The 15533-nt window shown below is 40.2% G+C and overlaps 1 protein-coding gene across 2 annotated transcripts in view; it reads right to left on the bottom strand.

Annotated features, from left to right (window-relative positions):
• Window positions 1-1507: 1507 nt before the first annotated feature.
• The window catches only part of LOC126165354 (pre-mRNA-processing factor 19), a 38888-nt gene continuing 24862 nt past the window's right edge, over window positions 1508-15533 (bottom strand). Inside the window, exon 11 of one of the 2 annotated variants that reach the window (XM_049920312.1) lies at window positions 1508-3546. The gene's annotated coding sequence lies outside the window, so the exon portion shown is untranslated. The remainder of the gene's footprint in view (window positions 3547-15533) is intronic. The other variant, XM_049920313.1, reaches the window with a different exon arrangement.

Below are 15533 nucleotides of genomic sequence, written 5' to 3'. Positions count from 1 at the left end.
ATGGAATGTCAACATGTACATGCAGTTCAATGAAGTCTCAACAAAAGCAGCCTGCTATACAAATCTATTAATTGGACTGCCTATCTATAGGTTCGCACTAATCTGATGCAACAATGGGGAACTAAGTTCTGAAGTGCCTGTCCCTAGTGATGCATCCTGCAATAACTCCAGGGTGCATGATATGAACAGAAACTTGGAGAGACACTTTATTTACTGCTGTGTGTCATTTTTCCATACGCCTTGCAGTTTTCGTGCAGTATTCTGGTGTTTATGAACAACCCCATACATTCATTAACCTCCTTTATCATTTCCAATATTTTTCTTTCCTCAAAAAAATAATAAAACCCATAAATACAATACTGGGACAAAAATAACCTCTACAGTGACTTCAAGAGATTAATATTAGAACATAAAGGAATCAGATCATAGATATACGTATATCCAGCAACCAGCCAGAGCACATTAAAACGTTATGTAGACAATGTGGAAATTTACAACAAATAAGTAATTTTGTAGATTTAATCAGGGTGTAGCTCTGATGTTCTCTGCAGTAAGTGGGGACCTGAAAACTTTGCATTTGTAATAAATGAGAATATATATGTGAATCCTGCCTCAAAATGTAAAATTTGGTATGAAATAGCATCTACTAGCTAACTGTATCAGGGTGAGCCATTTTATCAGGGAATTATAGCTTTATTTTATGCAAATAAATAAGGAAAACATAACCAATTTTTGCTTACTGGTGCTGCACATCATCTAGCAAAGCCCAACTTGGAAAAATAAAAAGTACATGAACACAACAATGTTATCAGTGTGCTCAATACATAGATGATGCATCAATGGTGGGCGGTTAAATGGTCTGTATAAGATACACATGACATAATGCAACCTAGGTCTTGGCTGTGGGACCTAGCATCTTAAAACAAAGAAACAAATACTTTTGTCTGCTTGCTAAAGTTCAAAATTTGGTACAATGGGGACACTTTAACATAACAGGTGTTTTGAACCATGGTGGCATCAAATACTGGTAGGGGTCCGGCCCGAACTATCTTGTTTACACATTCCCAACCTAAGCAGGCAGTTGCAGGGTAGCTGTTATTGAATGCTTTTTGTTGTGCATGCTTGTTGCTTTCATTTCTTATTTTGAAATGAGTGAAAAGATTAATCACTATTGAAGTTTTTGCAAAAGCAAATGTCCCTTAAAAAGCTTTCCAAACCACAATTTTTTAACAGTCAGTTTCAACACGCTAAGGCTTCGTCTTCAGGCACATAACGTGGCAATCTTTTATATTTGTACATATAATCATCTACAAACATTTCAAAATTTTCCAAAAACAGATAATGTTGCCAAAAATAACTTCTAAATTTCAGGTCCCTAGCAACAAGTATTGTTCCCACTACAGATTTATGCCAAGAAATGATCCTAGAGTACAGGATGTGTTCTAAAGTAGTCCACATTAACCTACTGCACATGGTTAGCCTGTTCATCACAAAGAAAGCAGCAAAGAACTATTCACTTTCTTATTAGGGCATGATAATTATGTACATTACATATCTGAGTACATTACAATCTTATTACAAACTACATCATGTAAACAAAGATCTTCAAGTTAATATAACTTTCTGTACAGCAAAATCATTCGTAACAATTTATTTTGTAATATGTCCACAATTAGCGTACACAATTTTGAGTCATTAGTGGAATCAATATTAGTATTTAGTTGTCAATCTGTTGAAAGAGGAACAACTAACATAATCAACTGTTCATTTCCTAGCAGACCATATAATCATGAGAAGATAACATTCGTGTTACACAAAGGAATCTTCTCTTACAGACTGAGTTCACATACTTCCTTAATTTCTAGACAGACACAATACTTTTTGGAAACGAATCATTACACACAATTCCCTTTGCCATCATCATTTGAAACAGAGACTTTTTCAGTTCAGTACACAAACTGGCTAAAAGTGTTTGTAGAAGCCCCTCAGATTTGGATACGACAGCCTTTCACTATGTGCAAAATATATGTGACTCTGACGTACTATTGTCTTTTTATGCTTGGTTTTCTGTGGGGAAGATAGCTGGATCTAACATTTCCAGTTTATGTGTAATCCTGCAGCCTTTTATGTGACAATTGCATTTCTAATAATAGAGTTAACCGTTTTAATAAATGATTCATCACACCTGATATCAAGCTTGAACTGGAGGAAGGAATGGGAAGTAGTTCAGCCATGTCCATTTCAAAGGAGCCATCCCAGCATTTTCCTTTAGTTATTTGAAAAGAAAATATAAATGAGACCGACCAGATAGGAATTTGAAGTGGTTTCCTGTGTCTCTTATCATTGTACTACCTTGTTTGTTAGAGGGCTGAGTTAGGTTGGTCACAAAGAGGCTTCCCCTTACTACAAAAATTAGTCAGGTTTTCTGTATTACAGAAACCAATAGTTGTATTTATTTTTAAGTTAACCAGGAAACACTGTGTGGTAATATTCAAGATAGTAATCTATGTAGCAAATTCAACAACAGACATTATCACTCATAACCATCAAAACAAAATGATTTTGAAATAAAATCCTTCAATATGCTCAGTTTTTGGAAAGAAAAATGGTGAAGCTACAATAAAAACGAAATTTTTTCTATTTAGAAATGTTTAACTTTTTGTGTCCAAAGCATTAACAGTGGCCACAGGAATGTAATATTTAACAAACATTTTGCTGCCCATCTTACTACTGTCTCACCACTGTAGCTCTTAAATAACTTTTGTTATACGCTGTTTACTTCTGTAGAGAGCCACAAATTTTCTGTTCATCTGGCAACAGGTTTTATTTGTCATGTTTCTATCCTTCCACTGACATTCTATGGCAAGATGCCCTATGACGTATAGAATTGTATAAATCAGTCAAGTTAAAAAAAAAGTTAGTGACAGGGAGAAAAACTTTTAACTATAATGGTGTGTTGCTTTGTCAGACATGATGACCAGTGAATATACAACATTCACTATGAGCAAAATTTGTGAAACTTTATTGTCCTACTGTCTTTTTCATGTTTCCTTATCTGTGAAAAAGTTGACTAATATTAAATCAATTATTTTTATCTGTAACTATGTCCAGATAAGAGTTACAAGGTCCTTAGTGTAATGCTGGACAATGAAGTACTGGATATAACATGTTGTCTAAAAGTCTATTTATTATAGCAAATAATACAGTCATGATTTTTAAGAGTAGGATGATCATTTCCTAAGAAGCAACATTCTCTGTCTCTCTCTCTCTCTCTCTCTCTCTCTCTCTCTCTCTCTCTCTCTCTCTCTCTCTCTCTCTCTCTCTCTCTCTCTCTCTCACACACACACACACACACACACACACACACAAAGAGCGCAGGCACGCGCTTGTAAAATTCTGTGCTTGCATGATATGCTACAGAATCTCCGTCACTTTCTCTATGATGGAAGCATGTTAAGTGTCCTTAATTGCTAAGGATATCCAAACTTGCAGCGCCATGCTTCCAAATGTTGAAGTGAATATCCACACAGGTACACCTGTAACATACTAAACAGTAATTCCTTATGTACAAATGTATCAGTTATAAATATTGGAATAATACAATATCAATGTAAAATAACTGAGAAAAACATTAATAGTGCAAGGAAAAGATAGATTGCTAGTTAACATAAAGATAACATGTGACGTTGCAGACAGACAAACTAAAAGACACATTAGCTCTTGGCCACAGCCTTCGTCAGAAAAAGAAGTACACATATTCATTCAAATAAACAAACAAAGAAACAAGCACGCATGCGCGCGCACACACACACACACACACACACATGATCGCCATGACTGGCAGCTTGGACTTGAACGCAACTGCCATGTAGAATGGAAGCAGCAATCTGGAGGAGGCAGGGAAGGGGAAGGGTTAGCAGTGTACAGGTTGGGGAAAGAGAAGATCAATGTCTGGCAGAGTGTGCAGGGACTAGGTCGCCAACTGTTGCAGCATTAGGAGGCTGTGAGGTGGGCAGGTGGGGAGAGGGGGGGCAGCAAAAAAGGAGAACATTAGGGAAAGATAGGCAGGTACATTGGCAGAGGACAGTGCACAAAGAGGGTGAGAGATGAGAAGAGGTTGAGGTGACAACAGAGAGGGTGGAAACTATGAAACAGCATGTTACCGTACACTGAAGTTGGGATAATTTCAGGAGCAGAAAATGCATTGTAACAATAACTCCCATCTGCACAGTTCAGAAAAGTTGGTAGTGGAGGGAGGATCCAAATGGCTTAGGGTGTGAAGCAGTCATTGAAATCAGGCATGTTATGTTCAGCTGCATTTTGTGCCTTAGGGTAGTCTACTTTGCTCTTGGCCACAGTTTGGCAGTGGCCATTTATCCTGGTTGGTAGTCATACAAATGTAAAAAAGCTGTGCAATGATTGCAGCAGGCCTGGTATATGACATGGTTGTTTTCACATGTGGCTCGGCTTCTGGTAGGGTAAGATAAGTTTGTTACATGAATGGAACAGGAAGTGCTGGGTACACTACTATCCCTAATCCACCCACCCAGTCCTGCTACAGACTTGTCCTACCCCATCAGAGGCAACCTGTGAAAGCAGCCACAACATCTACCAGCTCTGCTGCAATAATTGCATAGCCTTTTATATTGGTACGAGTACCAGCTACCTGTCCACCAGGATGAATGACCCCGCCAAACTGTTGCCAAGAGAAAAATAGACTGCCCTGTGGACCAACACTCAAAGCTGAACATAATGTGCTTGATTTCAATGTCTGCTTCACTACCTGAGCCATTTGGATCCCCCGCTCCATAACCAGCTTTTCTGAACTGTGCATATGGGAGATAACCTTACAGTGCATTCTCTGCTTCTGAAATTATCCTGGCCTCAAACTATGGTAACATACTGTCCCCACACCCTCTACCCCATAGTTTTAACCCCCTCTCTTGTCACCACAGCCCTATTCCTATCTCCCATCTTCCTTGCGTGTCACCCTCTGCCAAAGCACCCATCCATCTTTCCCCACTCTTCTCCTTTTTTGCCCCCCCCCCCCCCCAATCCTTCTTGCCACCTCTGTGCCCCCAGCCTCTTAACGTCAAACTGTTGGCAAACCGTGCCCCACAGCCTCTTAACGTCGCACTTTTGGCAACCTAGTCCCTGCACTCTCTGCCAGACAGTGCTCTTTTCTCCACCTTCCCCCCCCCCCCCCCCCCCCCCGCCCAACCATACACTGCTATCCCTTCCATATCCCTGCCAACCCCAGAGTGCTGCTTTCATTGTATGTGACAGTTGCATTCCGGTCTGAGGTCCTGGAGATGGTGATCGTTTGTGTGTGTGTGTGTGTGTGTGTGTGTGTGTGTGTGTGTGTGTGTGTGTGTGTGTTTCCGAAGAAGGCTGTGGCCAAAAGCTAATTAATGTGTAAGTGCCTTTAGGTGTGTGTGTCTGCAACTTAATGTGCCACCTTTATGGCAAGTAGCAAACTATCTTTCTCCTACATTGTTGATATTTCAAGCTGAAATTTCCATGTTCAAGAAAAAGCACTGAAACTGACCAAGGAAAGACGTGCATTACTTACTGAACGCCCCTTGTATTTTTTATTTATTTAAATTCATAGATGTGTATATATATGCAAGTTCCTTTCAGGTATGTAGTACAGGAAGAATGACTGTTTAAAAGTGTTCTGCATGCTGGAATTAGTCTAAGCTTGTTCCTATGGAAGCAAAATGCACAGGCCTGCAGTATATTACTCCCTTCCTGACTTAATACTGGTGCTTGAAACTTTGTAAATACGCTATTGCAGAATAGTTGAAGAAGGGTCTGCCAATTCAGGTGCTTCAGCATTTCTGAGAACTCTCCTATGGGTCACACAAACCTGAGATCAAACATGCCACCCTTACTTGTTTACATTAAATATTCCCTGTTGCCTATTGGCATGGTTTCCACACACTTCAGCAGTATTCTAAGATGGGAAATGTACATACTCCCTTAGCCAGAAATTTCCAGGACAGTATTTTTTTTTATTTCTTAGTTTGCAATACTAAAAAGGCACAAATACAATTATTACATTACCTGGTATATGTGTGTCGTTGGTGTGACATTGGCCACGTGTCTGCATAAACTCGCTATGTGGCAGGGCTGTGCTTAGCAACACACTGTTTGGGTTCTTGGTGCTTTAGTTACGGTGACACAATGGATGCTGATTGTGAACAAAAGGGTGAACATTAAGTTCTGTGTCAAGGTCCAGAAAACACTTAGTGAAACATGCGCAATGATTAAGCAAGCATATACAGGCGAAACACTTTCAAGAAGTCGTGTTTTCGAGTGCACAAAAGGTTTCATAAGGGCAGAGATTCGGTGCAAGGTGATCCCAGAGCTGGTTGCCCGTCTACAGCACATACCAATGCAAACGTGTAGCATGTAAGGCAATTATTGCAAAAAGGCTGTCATGTAACTGTGTGCAATATCAGAGAATTTAATTTGAATCGTGATGTGCATTATAAAATTTTACACAAAGATTTAGGGAAATGGAAACTTAATGCAAAACTCATCCAATCACATTCTAACCCATCAACAGAAGAGGAAAGACAAAGAATTTCTGTGGAACTACTGGATGGAGCAAGAAGTGATCCCACATTTCTGTCTAAGATTACTGCTGGACATGAAAGTTGGTGCTATCAGTATGACCCTCACACGAAGCATCAAAGTGCTGAATGGCAGAGTCCTGGATCACCAGCTTGAAAAAAGTGAAACGACAATCATCAAGAACAAAGACAATTTTGATCACATTCTTTCATAGTATGGGATTAGTTCACCATAAGTGTTCCTCCAGGTCAAACAGTGAACTAAACTCTTTACATCAAGTCTTGAAACATTTGCGACAAGCATGCCATGATTTGTGGCAGTCTCAGGATTGGTTCTCACTGCATGACAATGCAAGGCAAGACTCCATACTGCTTTATAGTCTCTGAGTATCTGGCCAGACATTCTGTTGTTGCCATCCCACATCCAACATGTTAGCCAGACCTCTTGCCTTGCGATTTTGTCTCGTTTCTGCGAGTGAAAAGGCAAGTGAAAGGAAAGCTTCATCAAGATACTGCAGACATCAAATAGGCCATCACAAATGAGCTTACAAGCATTGCAGTTGAAAATTTCCTGCTTGCTTCCAGGACCTCCAGAAATGTTGGAAAATGTGTATAGATAGCCGAGGGGACTACTTCGATAGGAGCTAGGATCATTAGTTGTTACATGCAATTTTCTATTTTTTAAAAAGACCTGTCCTGGAACTTTTCTGACAAATGGAGTATTTCATTAGTAGTCTCCTATACAGACCAACTGTTCTTTTCCAGCATTTTATCTATTAACCAAAATCTACCACCTGCTGTACCCACAACAAAGCGTATGTGATTTCTCCTTTCATATCATCAAAAATTGTTAGACCCATGTACTTGGAGGAGTTGATTCTGACTGTGATTCATTGATACTGTAGTCATAGGTTGCTACTCCTTATTTGCATGTTTTGGAGAGCACAATTTTACATTTCTGAACATTACAGTATGTTAGCAATCTTTGTGCCACTTCGAAACTCAAGATCTGACTGCATATTTTTGCAGCTTTTTTAAATCATTACTGCCCTATAGATAACAGCATCATCATTGAAAAATCTGAGGTTTCATGTTGCACGCCACATGAACAGCAAGGGTCCTTTAGTACACTTCCCTGGGCACACCTTATGTTACTTCTACGTATGCCAATGACTCTCCATCCACGATAACATGCACCTTCCTCCCTACGAAGAAATTCTCAATCCTGTAACAAATTTCATTTGGTCTCTCGTAGGACCACACTTTTATTGATTAGCACTGGTGTGATACTAAGTCACGGTTCTTCAGAAGTCAGGAAGCACTGTATCCATCTCACTGCCTTGATCCATAGTTTTGAGAATGCCATGAGAAAGACGATGAGTCAGGTTTTACATGATAGTTGTTTTTGGAATGCTCGCTGGGTGGCATGGAGGAGATCGTTCTATTCAATATACCTCATTACTTTTGACTTCTGAATATGCTCTACGATTCTACAACAGGTGGATGTCAATGATATTGGACAGTAGTTTTGTTAATTATTTCTGCTGCCCCGACAGATGAGATCTCATGTTTCCTTCCTAAGACTAAGCACAGTTTTTTATTTGAAGGATCTATGGTGTCCTGTGGTTCAATCAGAGCAAACTTGTCTTCAAATCCTGTGTAGAATCTCACAGGGCTCTACTGGGTCCAGTAGCATTGTTTAATTTCGGCAACTTTAGATTTTTTCAATTTCACTGACACTACCTATAATTAAACTGTGGTAGTACTCGAGTCTTCCTTTGTTCAGGAATAATTAAAAACAGAATTCAACGTTTCTGCTTTTGCTTTGCTATGCTCAATTACAGTATGTCATTCGTGAGTGGTTGGGTACTAGCTTTCATGCCACTGACAGCCTTTACACATGATAATAAATTCTTCAGATTCTGTGAGAGGTTTTTCAATAATATTCTGCTAAGATAGTCATTGACAGTCTCATACATTGTTCTTTTGACGGCCTAGATGCTAAATCTAGCATGTCTCTGTTTAGTATTTCTATGTTCTGTGTACACCTAATCTGTAATAGCTGCCATTTCTTTAGAAGCTTTTTATGGGGGCTGTATACCATGTACACTCCCTCCCATTGTTAGCTCTTTTACTACACACATATCAGCCAAACCTTATTAAAACTGCTTGATAGTTTGTACCTCTCACTTTGAAACTAAGTTCTTCATCAAAGTTCTAAACATCACACACAAACTCTCCACCACAGCCAGTGCAGCATAATTATGTGGCACTACACTTGCAGTGCTCGAGTAGAGTGTTGTACAAATTGTTCAATTACTGGATCTTGCCTACATTCTCATTTCACTGTCCGCAGCATGCAACAATGTATTCTGCCCGACTGGCAGACTACTACCCCCCTCACCGAGACTTAACCAAGAGGCAGCTGACTGTAATTCTGGCAAAGTTATAGACATTTGTGACAGGCAACAAGTAAATTTAATGAGGCTATAGTAACTATGCAGAAGCCAAGTTGGGTTATCAATCTCCAAATGTTAATGACATCTTTTTGATATTTACAGCAAAATACACTGTGCACATAATGAAAGTTCCAGTTTTAAAACGTTGCTCAGAATGATGTCAAATTTGGACAGCATATTACTGACAGAAAAATAATAAAACGAACACAATGACCAATGTAAGTGGCAGAATATGCACACCAACAGAACATGGCACATGGCTGCTCCTCAGTTTGCATATGAGACATCCAATATGACTGTCTCCATGAAGGGTTACAAGCTGCTGGTAAAGCTCGTTTACAAAAACATTGACTGTGCATCGGCAACCCTGCAGAGGTTCTGGACATTTAAAAGGTACGAAAAAATGCAGTGGTCCGATGTCTGCTATGGGTCCAAGAAAATACTATACAATTCGAAAAGACAGATGGCAGAGAGAGGGAAGCACTTGATCCGACATCTGTCTAAGATGTGGAAACAGCATTTCAGGACGGAATGGGAATTGGCAGTTGGCAAGAAGGCGGCTAGGAATAGGAGGTATTCAGACACTTATACTTAGAGTGTATGCAACAGATTTGACCAACTGTCAGAGTTGAGTGGAGAGGAGCCTTGTGTATCTGTAGATGTAGAGATCATGCAGCAATCCTCAGCAGTTAGGAGGACTAGGGCAGTTGCAAAGTCTAACAGGAAGAAGAAGGTTCTGCTGCTAGGTAGTTTGCATAGTAGAGGTGTGGGCCAGCAGTTGCAGAAAGTCTTGGGGAGTGAGTACCGGGTCACCAGCATTGTGTAGCCTAGTACAGGGTTGGCTCAAGTGACTGACAGCATAGGGGAGTTACATAGGAATTTTACAAAGGAGTATCAGGTAGTGATAGTGGATGGAGAAGGGAACAGTCTTGATAGGGAAGGGGAATATGATATAGGTGGTGACCTGGTAAAGATAGCTACTCAAACTGGTGGCACTAATGTGCATTTCATGCAACTATCATTATTGGCCTTGTCTTGATGCGGCTGTTAGGGACTGGGGAAGGCGCTGATGGCCACATTTCAGTGGTGCCAGTTGGGTCTATCAGTAGATCAGGATTCACTAGGCATGGCCTACACCTCAATAGGTATGGGAAGGGAAGGCTGGCAAAGCTTACAGGTGACAGTGTAGTGGGTGGTGGTGGTGATCACTCATGGAAAATTTTCTGTAGTAGTTGGTGTTAGAGCGGCACCTTTTTTAAAACTGAATTCAGTTGAGAGGTATACCTGCTTAAAGGAAGTCCCTCTAACTAAGGGCTCACCTTCTGAGGATGTATTGTTTCCAAGTAGAGCAGGAATTAGCATATTTCAAGAGTTCTTAGAGATAAAGTTAGTGAACTGCTTATAGATGTTGACTCTGAAATCATTGGTATATCAGAGCACCAATAAAATAATTTGACAATTCAGAGGCTTCCTTTACCTGGATACAGATTAGCTGGCTATTTTTTAAAGAGTTCCTTGCGGGGTGGGGGAGTGGCTATGTACGTAGAAAACAGTATTCCATTTTAGTCCATAGACATATCATGGCACTGTACTGAACAGATATTTGAATGTTGTGCAGGGACAGTTGAATTTAGTGAAACTAAACTTCTAATTGTTGTTGTTTATAGGTCCCCTAACTCTAACTTCAGAGCATTTCAGCTCATCAGTGTTTGCAAAAGTTACTGGAAAGGCTGTGTATGTAAGGACAATTGATCATTTTATATCACACAATTTGCTATCAAATGTACAGTTCAGCTTTAGAAGTCGTTTAACAACTGAAAATGCTATATTCTCTTTTCTCTGTGAGGTTCTGGATGGGTTAAACAGAAGGTTTCAAACACTTGGCATATTTTTTTGATTTAACGAAGGCATTTGATTGTGTTGATCACAAAATATTACTCCAGAAGTTGGACCATTATGGAATATGGAGAGTAGCTCACAACTGGTTCACCTCTTACTTTAGCAACAGGCAGTAAATGGTCATTATTCACAATGTTGATAATGGCTGTGATGTGGGGTCTGAGTGGAGTACACTCAATTGGGAGGGGGGGGGGGGGGTGGAAGGGGGGGTTGTCCAGGGATCCGTGTTTCTTATTTATATAAATGATATGCCCTCTAGTATTACGGGTAGCTCTCAAATATTTCTGTTTGCTGATAACACTAGCTTGGTAGTAAAGGATGTTGTGTGCAACACTGGCTCAGTTTCAAACAGTGCAGTTCATAACATAAGTTCATGGCTTGTAGAAAATAAACTAATACTAAATCACAGGGAGACTCAGTTTTTACAGTTTCCAACACACAATTCAACAAAACCTGACGTTTTAATTTCACAGAAAGGGCATACGATTAGTGAAACTGAACAGTTCAAATTTCTAGGTATTCCGATAAATAGTAAGCTGTCGTGGAAAGCCCACGTTCAGGATCTTGTTCAAAGACTTAATGCGGTCATTTTTAGTATTTGAACGGTATCTGAAGTGAGTGACCATTCGACATGAAAATTAGTCTACTTTGCTTATTTTCATTCAATTATGTTGTTCAGTATTATATTTTGGTGCAACTCTCCCCATTCTAAAAGGATATATTTGGCTCAGAAACGGGCGGTTCGGGCAATAAGTGGTGTAAGTTCACGAACCTCTTGTCGACTTGTGTTCACTAGTCTTGGTATTTTGACACTGGCCCCTCAATATATATATTGTTTGCTGTCATTTCTTGTTAACAATATTAGCTTCTTCCCAAAAATAAGCAGCCTTCACTCTGTTAATACTCGGCAAAAATCAAACCTGCTTTTGGATCGGACTTCCTTAACTCCTGTGCAGAAAGGTGTGCAGCATACTGCTGCATCCATTTTCAATAAGCTTTTTTTTTTTTTGGTCATCAGTCTACTGACTGGTTTGATGCGGCCCGCCACGAATTCCTTTCCTGTGCTAACCTCTTCATCTCAGAGTAGCACTTGCAACCTATGTCCTCAATTATTTGCTTGACGTATTCCAATCTCTGTCTTCCTCTACAGTTTTTGCCCTCTACAGCTCCCTCTAGTACCATGGAAGTCATTCCCTCATGTCTTAGCAGATGTCCTATCATCCTGTCCCTTCTCCTTATCAGTGTTTTCCACATATTCCTCTCGTCTCCGATTCTGCGTAGAACCTCCTCATTCCTTACCTTATCAGTCCACCTAATTTTCAACATTCATCTATAGCACCACATCTCAAATGCTTCGATTCTCTTCTGTTCCGGTTTTCCCATAGTCCATGTTTCACTACCATACAATGCTGTACTCCAGACGTACATCCTCAGAAATTTCTTCCTCAAATTAAGGCCGGTATTTGATATTAGTAGACTTCTCCTGGCCAGAAATGCCTTTTTTGCCATAGCGAGTCTGCTTTTGACGTCCTCCTTGCTCCGTCCGTCATTGGTTATTTTACTGCCTAGGTAGCAGAATTCCTTAACTTCATTGACTTCGTGACCATCAATCCTGATGTTAAGTTTCTCGCTGTTCTCATTTCTACTACTTCTCATTACCTTCGCCTTTCTCCAATTCACTCTCAAACCATACTGTGTACTCATTAGACTGTTCATTCCGTTCAGCAGATCATTTAATTCTTCTTCACTTTCACTCAGGATAGCAATGTCATCAGCGAATCGTATCATTGATATCCTTTCACCTTGTATTTTAATTCCACTCCTGAACCTTTCTTTTATTTCCATCATTGCTTCCTCGATGTACAGATTGAAGAGTAGGGGCAAAAGGCTACAGCCTTGTCTTACACCCTTCTTAATACGAGCACTTCGTTCTTGATCATCCACTTGGTTGTTGTACATATTGTATATGACCCGTCTCTCCCTATAGCTTACCCCTACTTTTTTTCAGAATCTCAAACAGCTTGCACCATTTTATATTGTCGAACACTTTTTCCAGGTCGACAAATCCTATGAAAGTGTCTTGAATTTTCTTTAGCCTTGCTTCCATTATTAGCCGTAACGTCAGAATTGCTCTCTCGTCCCTTTACTTTTCCTAAAGCCAAACTGATCGTCACCTAGCGCATTCTCAATTTTCTTTTCCATTCTTCTGTATATTATTCTTGTAAGCAGCTTCGATGCATGAGCTGTTAAGCTGATTGTGCAATAATTCTCGCACTTGTCAGGTCTTGCCATCTTTGGAATTGTGTGGATGATGCTTTTCCGAAAGTCAGATGGTATATCGCCAGACTCATATATTCTATACACCAACGTGAATAGTCATTTTGTTGCCACTTCCCCCAATGATTTTAGAAATTCTGATGGAATGTTATCTATCCCTTCTGCCTTATTTGACCGTAAGTCCTCCAAAGCTCTTTTAAATTCCGATTCTAATACTGGATCCCCTATCTCTTCTAAATCGACTCCTGTTTCTTCTTCTATCCCATCAGACAAATCTTCACCCTCATAGAGGCTTTCAATGTATTCTTTCCACCTATCTGCTCTCTCCTCTGCATTTAACAGTGGAATTCCCGTTGCACTCTTAATGTTACCACTGTTGCTTTTAATGTCACCAAAGGTTGTTTTGACTTTCCTGTATGCTGAGTCTGTCCTTCCAACAATCATATCTTTTTCGATGTCTTCACATTTTTCCTGCAGCCATTTCATCTTAGCTTCCCTGCACTTCCTATTTATTTCATTCCTCAGCGACTTGTATTTCTGTATTCCTGATTTTCCCGGAACATGTTTGTACTTCCTCCTTTCATCAATCAACTGAAGTATTTCTTCTGTTACCCATGGTTTCTTCGCAGCTACCTTCTTTGTACCTATGTTTTCCTTCCCAACTTCTGTGATGGCCCTTTTTAGAGATGTCCATTCCTCTTCAACTGTACTGCCTACTGTGCTATTCCTTATTGCTGTATCTATAGCGTTAGAGAACTTCAAACGTATCTCGTCATTCCTTAGTACTTCCGTATCCCACTTCTTTGCGTATTGATTCCTCCTGACTAATGTCTTGAACTTCAGCGTACTCTTCATCACTACTATATTGTGATCTGAGTCTATATCTGCTCCTGGGTACGCCTTACAATCCAGTATCTAATTTCGGAATCTCTGTCTGACCATGATGTAATCTAACTGAAATCTTCCCGTATCTCCCGGCCTTTTCCAAGTATACCTCCTCTTCTTGTGATTCTTGAACAGGGTATTCGCTATTACTAGCTGAAACTTGTTACAGAACTCAATTAGTCTTTCTCCTCTTTCATTCCTTGGTCACTGAACTGTTCACAGTAACACACCCTCTGCCCTACCTTCCTATTCATAACGAATCCTACACCTGTTATACCATTTTCTGCTGCTGTTGATATTACCCGATACTCATCTGACCAGAAATCCTTGCCTTCCTTCCACTTCACTTCACTGACCCCTACTATATCTAGATTGAGCTTTCGCATTTCCCTTTTCAGATTTTCTACTTTCCCTACCACGTTCAAGCTTCTGACATTCCACACCCCAACTCGTAGAATGTTATCCTTTCGTAGATTATTCAATCTTTTTCTCATGGTAACCTCCCCCTTGGCAGTCCCCTCCCAGAGATGCGAATGGGGGACTATTCCGGAATCTTTTGCCAATGGAGAGATCATCATGACACTTCTTCAATTGCAGGCCACATGTCCTGTGGATACACGTTACGTGTCTTTAATGCAGTGGTTTCCATTGCCTTCTGCATCCTCATGTCGTTGATCATTGCTGATTCTTCCGCCTTTAGGGGCAATTTCCCACCCCTAGGACAAGAGAGTGCCCTGAACCTCTATCAGCTCCTCCGCCCTCTTTGACAAGGCCGTTGGCAGAATGAGGCTGACTTCTTATGCCGGAAGTCTTCGGCCGCCAATGCTGATTATTTATCAAAATTTAGGCAGTGGCGGGGATCGAACCCGGGACCGAATACGTTTTGATTATGAATCAAAGACGCTACCCCTAGACCACGGGTACCCTGGTCAATAAGCTACAACTCAAATTAAAAAATCTTTGCAGTAATCCACGCACCTTGAAATCGAAACTGAAGAGTTTCCTCATGGCCACTCCTATTCTGTCAAGGAGTTCCTTGAGAAATTAAGCTGACTTTTTTGTTGACTTTTTTCATTGCATTTACTTAAACATATGGACTGGCTTTTTCAGGTTCATAAACATTTATTTTTATCTGTTATTACTTTTCTCTTGTAATTTCATGTACTGACACATTCCATGACCTTGGAGATTTGCTCCTCAATTTGGTACTATGGAACTTGACATGTAAATAAATAAAGCAATGGCGTGCAAACATGCACAGCACTAGGAATTGCCTGAATGTTGGACATGCATGTGAGCACAGTACATAAAATCCTTCTAAACAACCTGCATTGCTATTTGTACAAAATCACCTACGTCCTGAAGTTACTTCCAGTTAATGTGCCAGGAAGACAAGTTCACTCTTGAAATTCTTGCTTACATGGAATTGGTCAAT

This window comes from Schistocerca cancellata, chromosome 1 (genome assembly GCF_023864275.1).
Source record: "Schistocerca cancellata isolate TAMUIC-IGC-003103 chromosome 1, iqSchCanc2.1, whole genome shotgun sequence".
NCBI classification, from domain to species: domain Eukaryota; kingdom Metazoa; phylum Arthropoda; class Insecta; order Orthoptera; family Acrididae; genus Schistocerca; species Schistocerca cancellata.
Note: the sequence above shows the minus strand (reverse complement) of the source record. Positions and strands in the feature narration are given on the sequence as shown.